General features: G+C 39.0%; 1 pseudogene; it reads left to right on the top strand.

Annotated features, from left to right (window-relative positions):
- Nucleotides 1-7026: 7026 nt before the first annotated feature.
- The window catches only part of LOC112653993 (olfactory receptor 6C68-like), a 28683-nt pseudogene continuing 26685 nt past the window's right edge, over nucleotides 7027-9024 (top strand).

Genomic DNA, 9024 nt, shown 5'->3' with positions numbered 1-9024 from the left:
AGATAAAGAGAAAATCCTTAAAGCAGTGAGAGACAAGAGATCCATAACTTACCTGGGGAGAAATATCAGATAACAGCAGATCTCTCCACAGAAACCTGGCAGGCCAGAAAGGGCTGGCAGGATATACTCAGGTCCTAAAAGAGAAGAACCTGCAGCCAAGAACACTTTATCCAGCAAGGCTCTCATTCAGAATACAAGGAGAGATAAAGAGCTTCCAGGATAGGCAGAAACTGACATAATATGTGACCACCAAACCAGCTCTGCAAGAAATATTAAGGAGGACTCTGTAAAAGAAAGAGGATGCCCAAAGTAATAATCCATAAAAGCAGGGACTGAATAGGTAATACTACAAAACTAAATTCATATCATTCAATAGTACCTCTGAATGTGAATGGGCTTAATGATCCCATCAAAAGATGCAAGGTTTCAGACTGGATAAAAAAAAAAAAGACCCAACTATTTGCTGTTTCAAAGAGACTAATTTTAGACATAAGGACACTTCCAGCCTGAAAACAAAAGGTTGCAGAACCATTTATTATTCAAATGGTCCCCAAAAGTAAGCAGGGGTAGCAATCCTCATACCTGAGAAAGTGAAGTTTATCACAAAGACTGTAGTAAGAGATAAAGAGAGACACTACATCATACTTAAAAGATCTATATCCGACAAGAGGACCTAACAATCATGAATATTTATGCTTCTAATGTGGGAGATACCAAGTATATCAATCACTTAATAACCAAAGTAATGACATACTTAGATAATAATACACTAATAGTGGGAGACATCATCACGGGCTTTTTGCAAATGACAGATTTTCTATTCATAACATCTCCAAAGAAACAAGAGCTTTAAATGACACGCTGGACCAGATGGATTTCACAGATATTTACAGAACTTTACATCCAAATGCAACTGAATACACATTCGTCTCAAGTGCACATGGAACTTTCTCCAGAATAGATCACGTACTGTGTCGCAAAGCAGGTCTCCACCAACACCAAAAGATTGGGATCCCTCCCTACATATTTTCAGACCATAATGCTTTGAAACTTGAACTCAATCAAAAGAAAAAATTTGGAAGAAACTCAAATACGTGGAGGTTAAAGAGCATCCTGCTAAAAGATGAACGGGTCAACCAGGAAATTAGAGAAGAATTAAAAAGATTCATGAAAACTAATGAGAATGAAGATACAACCATTCAAAATCTTTAAGACGAGCAAAAGCAGTCCTAAGATGAAATACATTGAAATACAGGCCTCCCTCAAAACACTGGAAAAAACAATCATATTCACAGCTAACCTTGAACCTAAAGGAACTGGAGAGAGAACAGCAAACAAAACCTACACCCAGCAGAAGAAGAGAGTTAATAAAGATTTGAGCAGAACTCAATGAAATAGAGACCAGAAGAACTGTGGAACAGATCAACAAAACCAGGAGTTGGTTCTTTGAAAGAATTAAAAGGATAGATAAACCATTAGCCTGCATTAAGAAAAGTAGAAGAGAATAGACTCTAATTAAGAAATCACGAATGAGGGGGATCCCTGGGTGGCGCAGCGGTTTGACGCCTGCCTCTGGCCCAGGGCGCGATCCTGGAGACCCGGGATCGAATCCCACATCGGGCTCCCGGTGCATGGAGCCTGCTTCTCCCTCTGCCTATGTCTCTGCCTCTCTCTCTCTCTCTCTCTCTCTCTCCTCTATGTGACTATCATAAAAAAAAAATAAAAAAAAAGAAATCACGAATGAAAAAGGAAAGATCACAACGAATACCACGGAAATACATATGATTTTAAAATGTATTATGAACAGCTATACACCAATACATTATGTAATCTGGAAGAAATGGATGCATTTCTGGAAACCACAAACTACCAAAACTGGAACAGGATGAAATAGAAAACCTGAAAAGGCCCATAACCAGGGAGGAAGTTGAAGTAGTCATCAAAAACCTCCCAAGACACAAAAGTCCAGGGCCAGATAGCATCCCAGGGGAATTCTATCTAATGTTCAAGAAGAAAAAATACCTATTCTAAAACTGTTCCAAAAGATAGAAAGAGATGGAATACTTCCAAATTCGTTCTATGAAGCCAGCATCACCTTAACTCCAAAACAAATACCCCACCATAAAGGAGAATTATAGACCAATATCCCTGATGAACACACATACAAAAATTCTCAAGAAGATACTATCCAATAGGATCCAACAATACATTAAGAAGATTATTCAATATGACCATTGTGATTCATCCCCAGGATGCAAGGCTGGCTCAACACTAGTAAAACAATCACTGTGATAGATATCAAGAGAAAAACTAGGAAACAGGGGATGCTCTCAATAGATTCAGAGAAAGCATTTACAAAATACAGCATCCATTCCTGATCAAAACTCTTCCGAGTGTAGGGATAGAGGGAACATTCCTCAACATCTTAAAAGCCATCTACAAAAAGCCTTCAGCAAATATCATTCTCAATGGGGAAGCACTGGGAGCCTTTCCCCTAAGATCAGGAACAAGACAGGGATGTCCACTCTCACCACTGCTATTCAACATAGTACTGGAAGTCCTAGCCTCAGCAATCAGACAACAAAAAGATTAAAGGCATTCAAATTGGCAAAGAAGAAGTCAAACTCTCCCTCTTCACCAATGACGTGATCTTCTACATAGAAAACCCGAAAGCCTCCACCCCAAGATTGCTAGAACTCATACAGCAATTTGGTAGCATGGCAGGATACAAAATCAATGCCCAGAAATCAATGGCATTTCTATACACTAACAATGAGACTGAAGAAAGAGAAATTAAGGAGTCAATCCCATTTACAATTGCACCCAAAAGCATAAGATACCTAGGAATAAACCTAACCAAAGAGGTAAAGGGTCTATACCCTAAAAACTATAGAACACTTCTGAAAGAAATTGAGGAAAACACAAAGAGATGGAAAAATATTCCATGCTCATGGATTGGCAGAATTAATATTGTGAAAATGTCAATGTTACCCAGGGCAATGTACACGTTTAATGCAATCCCTATCAAAATACCATGGACTTTCTTCAGAGAGTTAGAACAAATTATTTTAAGATTTGTGTGGAATCAGCAAAGACTCTGAATAGCCAGGGGAATTTTTAAAAAGAAAACCATATCTGGGGGCATCACAATGGCAGACTTCAGGTTGTACTACAAAGCTGTGGTCATCAAGACAGTGTGGTACTGGCACAAAAACAGACACATAGATCGATGGAACAGAATAGAGAACCCAGAAGTAGACCCTCAACTTTATGGTCAACTAATATTCGATAAAGGAGGAAAGACTATCCATTTGAAGAAAGACAGTCTCTTCAATAAATGGTGCTCTTCAATAAATTGGACATCCACATGCAGAAGAATGAAACTAGACCACTCTCTTTCACCATACACAACGATAAACTTAAAATGGATGAAAGATCTCAATGGGAGACAAGAGTCCATCAAAATCCTAGAGGAGAACACAGGCAACACCCTTTTTGAAGTCGGCCACAGTAACTTCTTGCAAGATACATAGATGAAGGCAAAAGAAACAAAAGCAAAAATGAACTATTGGGACATCATCAAGATAAGAAACTTTTGCACAGCAAAGGATACAGTCAACAAAACTAAAAGACAACCTACAGAATGGGAGAAGATATTTGCAAATGATGTATCAGATAAAGGGCTAGTGTCCAAGATCTATAAAGAACTTATTAAACTCAACAGCAAATAAACAAACAATCCAATCATGAAATGGGCAAAAGACATGAAGTGAAATCTCACAGAGGAAGACATAGACATGGCCAACATGCACATGAGAAAATGCTCTGCATCACTTGCCATCAGGGAAATACAAATCAAAACCACAATGAGATACCAGTGAGAATGGGGAAAATTAACAAGGCAGGAACAACAAATGTTGGAGAGGATGCAGAGAAAAGGGAACCCTCTTACACTGTTGGTGGGAACGTGAACTGGTGCAGCCAGTCTGGAAAACTGTGTGGAGGTTCCTCAAAGAGTTAAAAATAGACCTGCCCTACAACCCAGCAATTGCACTGTTGGGGATTTACCACGAAGATTCAGATGCAATGAAACGCCGGGACACCTGCACCCCGATGTTTCTAGCAGCAATGTCCACAATAGCCAAACTTTGGAAGGAGCCTTGGTGTCCATCGAAAGATGAATGGATAAAGAAGATGTGGTTTATGTATACAATGGAATATTACTCAGCCATTAGAAACGACAAATACCCACCATTTGCCTCAACATGGATGGAACTGGAAGGTATTATGCTGAGTGAAGTAAATCAATCGGAGAAGGACAAACATTGTATGTTCTCATTCCTTTGGGGAATATAAATAATAGTGAAAGGGAATATAAGGGAAGGGAGAAGAAATGTGTGGGAAATATCAGAAAGGGAGACAGAACATAAAGACTCCTAACTCTGGGAAACGAACTAGGGGTGATGGAAGGGGAGGAGGGCGGGGGGTGGGGGTGAATGGGTGATGGGCATTGAGGGGGGAACTTGACGGAATGAGCACTGGGTGTTATTCTGTATGTTGGCAAATTGAACACCAATAAAAAATAAATTTATTATTAAAAAAAATATCAGTGAGGGTGACAAAACATGAGAGACACCTAACTCTGGGAAATAAACAAGGGGTAGTGGAAAGTTAGGTGGGAAGGGAGTTGGGGTGACTGGGTGATGGGCACTGAGGGGAGCACTTGGCCGGATGAGCACGGGGTGTTATGCTATATGTTGGCAAATAGAACTCCAATAAAAAATAAAATAAATAAATAAATAAATAAATAAATAAATAAATAAATAAGAAAAAATAAATAGGGACAGCTTAGTTGTCTCTAGTTTGGGCGATGCCTAAATAAAACTGACTTTATTTGCAAAACAAACTTGAATACCTTGCAAAAAGACAGGCTTTATGGACTACCATCCTGAATCAGTTTGGATTAGGCCCATTAAAATACATTTTCAGATGGATGGAAGCTGGTGGAATAGAATTCCTCATGTCAGCTGGTCCCCTTAATTTAGCTACATAACTATCAAGCCATCCTGAACAGCAGTGAATTCAAGCTGAGATGTAAGGAAGAATGCCTGACTCTACAAATCAAAAGATACACCCCTGTCAAGACAGCAGGTGATTGCTGTGCAGCTGCATTCACTTTGAAAGCACTATGATGTCACACATTGCCATGGTGACGAGAAATATACCTCTGCCTTTCTTCCCAACTGTCACTCTTTGAGCTGAGCAGTTCATAGTTGATATTGAGTGAGTTGTCAGCTCTCTACCTAGCGTCTTTGAGAATGGACAACCTCAATTCTTGCTGCTGCGATGATGTTGCCAAGGCTGTGGTGCCAGATTTTGTCCACCGAAACTCAGTGAGTGACTCTCCACCCACTTCTATGATTCACCCTTCAATACATTCATAATGAGAAGGTTCATAAAAAATATTAATGAGGAAGAACAAATAAATATTGTCAAGGTGGCCTCAGGAAATTTGAAAGCGATTGGGCAGTGGAGAATATTGAGGATGACATTACTGACAAGGAATCCTCACAGAGAGAGACAAAGGAGTTACAGGAATGGCAGAGGAAGAGGGATATTCAGACCCTGAACTGAACAGGGAGCCTGACATGATCTTGGGATCATGATGCGAGCTGCAGTCAGACACATAACCTATTGAGCCAAGAAGCCACTGTATCCTGATTCCTATGCTGCTTCACAAGGAAGATTATTTTGGTCACTGTGAAGACTCAGATCCTTAAATCAACATCCTTCTAGTGCCTTTTGTTAGCCTTGTATTCTTCCCACTTGAATTCTGGCTTTCATGATGTGTCTACAGAAGTTACACCATGGCTGGTGGAACAGAACCAAAGATAGCACATTGTAGGCCATCCCTCGTCATGGCATTGATTTCCTACAGCCTCAGAAGCTGATTCTGTCTCATGCTGGGATAAATCAGGTCTCCTGAGGGGCGTCCTTCATCTCCAAATCAACTGTACTCTGCATAAACACTGTAAAAATTAGCCTGAGAGCCTCCTCCCCATGAGGTCATGTGACCACAGACCTTGGCTCTTTAGGCATCTTGAGTGGTAATGTCCGAAGACAAACACACATGGAACATTGTCTAATGTATGGAAGTGTTGAATCACTATGCCGTATAACTGGAACTAATACAACATTGTATGTTGACTACAAAAAAATTCAGTAATAAATCATAGTAAAACCAGAAACCTATCCCAGAACCAGGCTATTTTTTTATTGCGTATTTGGGATGCAAAACTCCATTGCTTCAAATACCAAAAGTAGTTTCAATGCCTCCCTGAAAAGTCTTAAGTGGAAGGAGAAATGATGAAACTAAAGGCCAGGTAGCATTAAGAGAACATCAAATTTGAAAATTAAATGTCAGTAAGCCTCTTAAATATTGGGACAAGTAGCTAAGGTAGCATGGAGGAAGAAGAAGGATCTTTGTATTTTAATAAACTCTGATCCAAAATCTGCACCACCTCAGAGGGGCATTTTGATTAGTCATTTCTCTGCTCCTCAGTTACTTCTTCTGTAAAATGAGGAAAATTTGGGATTTTTTTTTATTTTTTAAGATTTATGTCAAAGATAAATAATACATAATATATATAAAGTGCCAGAATGTCTAACTCTGGGAGAAATGTAAAGATTCAACAGAGAAATCAAAACAGAATTCAGATGGCATCAGACCATCCCCAGTGTCCCTGAGGACATTGTTCCCACTGTTACATGTGTTTTTATGCTGCTAACTAGACTGCCATGGATTCGTTAGTAACTTTTGAAACTTGGTCACCAAGGACTATTTTGTTATTCACTCAGATGTTCCCTGTGCACTGGTAACAAACTAAACATATAAAAGAAATGTTGCCATGTATAGAATTTGCAGGGAAGCCTGCCTCCCTGTCCAGATCAGATATGCCTCTCTGACAAAACTAGAGAGAAACTTCCTTACCTCTGCATTTTTTTTCTTCTTTCAAACAACAGCACGTGAAATCCAGTATCTGTGCCAGTTTAGACTTGGTGAGAGAAGCAGAGACTAGTACCCAGGCTCCTTATATCAGTCATGGACGTCTAATGAAGGTCTGTCAAGTGTCAGGCTTGCCTGTGTGTGTGTGTGTGCTTGTGTGGAGGGTGAGGTTGGAGGCTGTGATAAATAGAATATGAGAGTGGGAACAGAAGGACACACGCCAACTCCTGACCAACTGAATGCTGCTCAAGTTGCAGTTCCCTCAAGGGCCACTAATAAAGAACCATCAAAAAGTAATTGTCATGATATATTTTTCCAAATTCTCCAAATAGGCAGAGGGTGAGCACAGTTTTTAAAATCTGGAATTCAGTTCATTATAATTGATACTGCAGAAAAGTATTCAACAATCATTTCTTATAAGTCATTATCCTAAAGGAACACAAAATTAGAATTTTCTACCATGGTTATTTTATGAGTTCAGGAAGCTTTATTTGAGGGAGTGGCAGAGGGAGAGGGACACAGAGAGTCTTATATGGTCTCTACACTGGGTATGGAGGGGGCTTAATCTCATGATCCTGAGATCATGACCCAAGCTGAAACCAAGAGTCGGAGGTTCAACCAGGTGAAGCTGCTCAGGCACCTGAAATTGATGAACCTTAATAAAGAGATAAAAAATAAAAGGCAATAGAAAGACACTGCCATCCAATAAGATCCACTAGGGTCACAGATGTCAAATAATATCAGTATTATAAATTACATTGCAGGGAACCTCCCCTTATTCTATCTGTTATTTAGATCCTTTTTACCACTTTTCCTTGGAGGAGGGAGAGATGGTGGTGGTGGCAACATTTACTCTTCTTGCATCTCTTCTTTCTAGTCCACGGGCATCCTCTGTCCCAAATGAAGACTGATGAGTTTTGTTCCAAACATACAGAGGGTCAAAGTGTCTCAAATATATTCACTAAAGAGGAGTCAATGAAGGAATAAACTGACTGTCACTCATCTAACTCCCGAAGTGACAGTGAGAACAGGTAGTTTTGCATAGGTAAGTCCTGGAGGCCTACCTGTGAACAGTTAATTGAAAACATTACTTATACAAAGAAGGTGGTAAATTTTATTATTTGATGAAATGGTTTCAAATTTTAATTGATCTGAATTCAAATTAAATAAATAAATAAATAACTTTAGTCTCCCAGAAAAATTTTCCAATATAACAGAGAGTGTGAGTATGATTGCTGGTAAAAGCCAAAATGAAGCAGTCTTATATCCAAAGGATCTACCCTCATAGGCTTACTGGATTATCAAGAGTAGAATTTATTTAACAAGCTTCCTAAATTAAAAAACAGTGTCACTGAAGGTCAACACATTATATTAAGTATTTTAAACATTAAATTCATGATCAAATGCTAATATGACTGAGTTCATCAGTCTTTCCTAATATAGAAGAATTAATGTTTTGATAAGACAAGAGGAAATAATTTTAGATCCTAAGAACTTCATAGGAGAGGAAGAACTAGAGTTACAATACCAATAACAAGTACAGGACTTAAACTCTTCTACAGTGGAAGGGAGAGGGGGAAGAAAATTAAGAATGCAGAAATAAACCTGACTCATCATTCAGTTTGGCCTATCAGAGTCTTCCCCTGGCAAGTACATGACAAGATACTATCTCTCCAGTGAGTCATTTCTCCCAGGAGCTAAGGGGGGAGGGCTTGTCTGTATTTCAAAATCATGTCTGTGAACCTGAGCAATAAACCTGCTAACTCAACTTATGAGGACAGATGTCATGGCCAACATTAGTAAAAATAAAAAAATAACTAGAGAAACTGGGTGAACATAAAAAAATTTAAATAGCTATTAATATAAATAGCTATCTAATAGCTAAGATCAATTACCAAGGAACAAGCATGGAATAGTTGTCATCTGAAATCCACAGCTATATTTTCACTGTTATCTTGTGTTACCATGTCACTGAGTATGCACCAAAATGAAATACTATCTTCTACGGGCAGCCAGAA

Source organism: Canis lupus, chromosome 10, assembly GCF_003254725.2.
Source record: "Canis lupus dingo isolate Sandy chromosome 10, ASM325472v2, whole genome shotgun sequence".
NCBI classification, from domain to species: Eukaryota; Metazoa; Chordata; class Mammalia; order Carnivora; family Canidae; genus Canis; species Canis lupus.
Note: the sequence above shows the minus strand (reverse complement) of the source record. Positions and strands in the feature narration are given on the sequence as shown.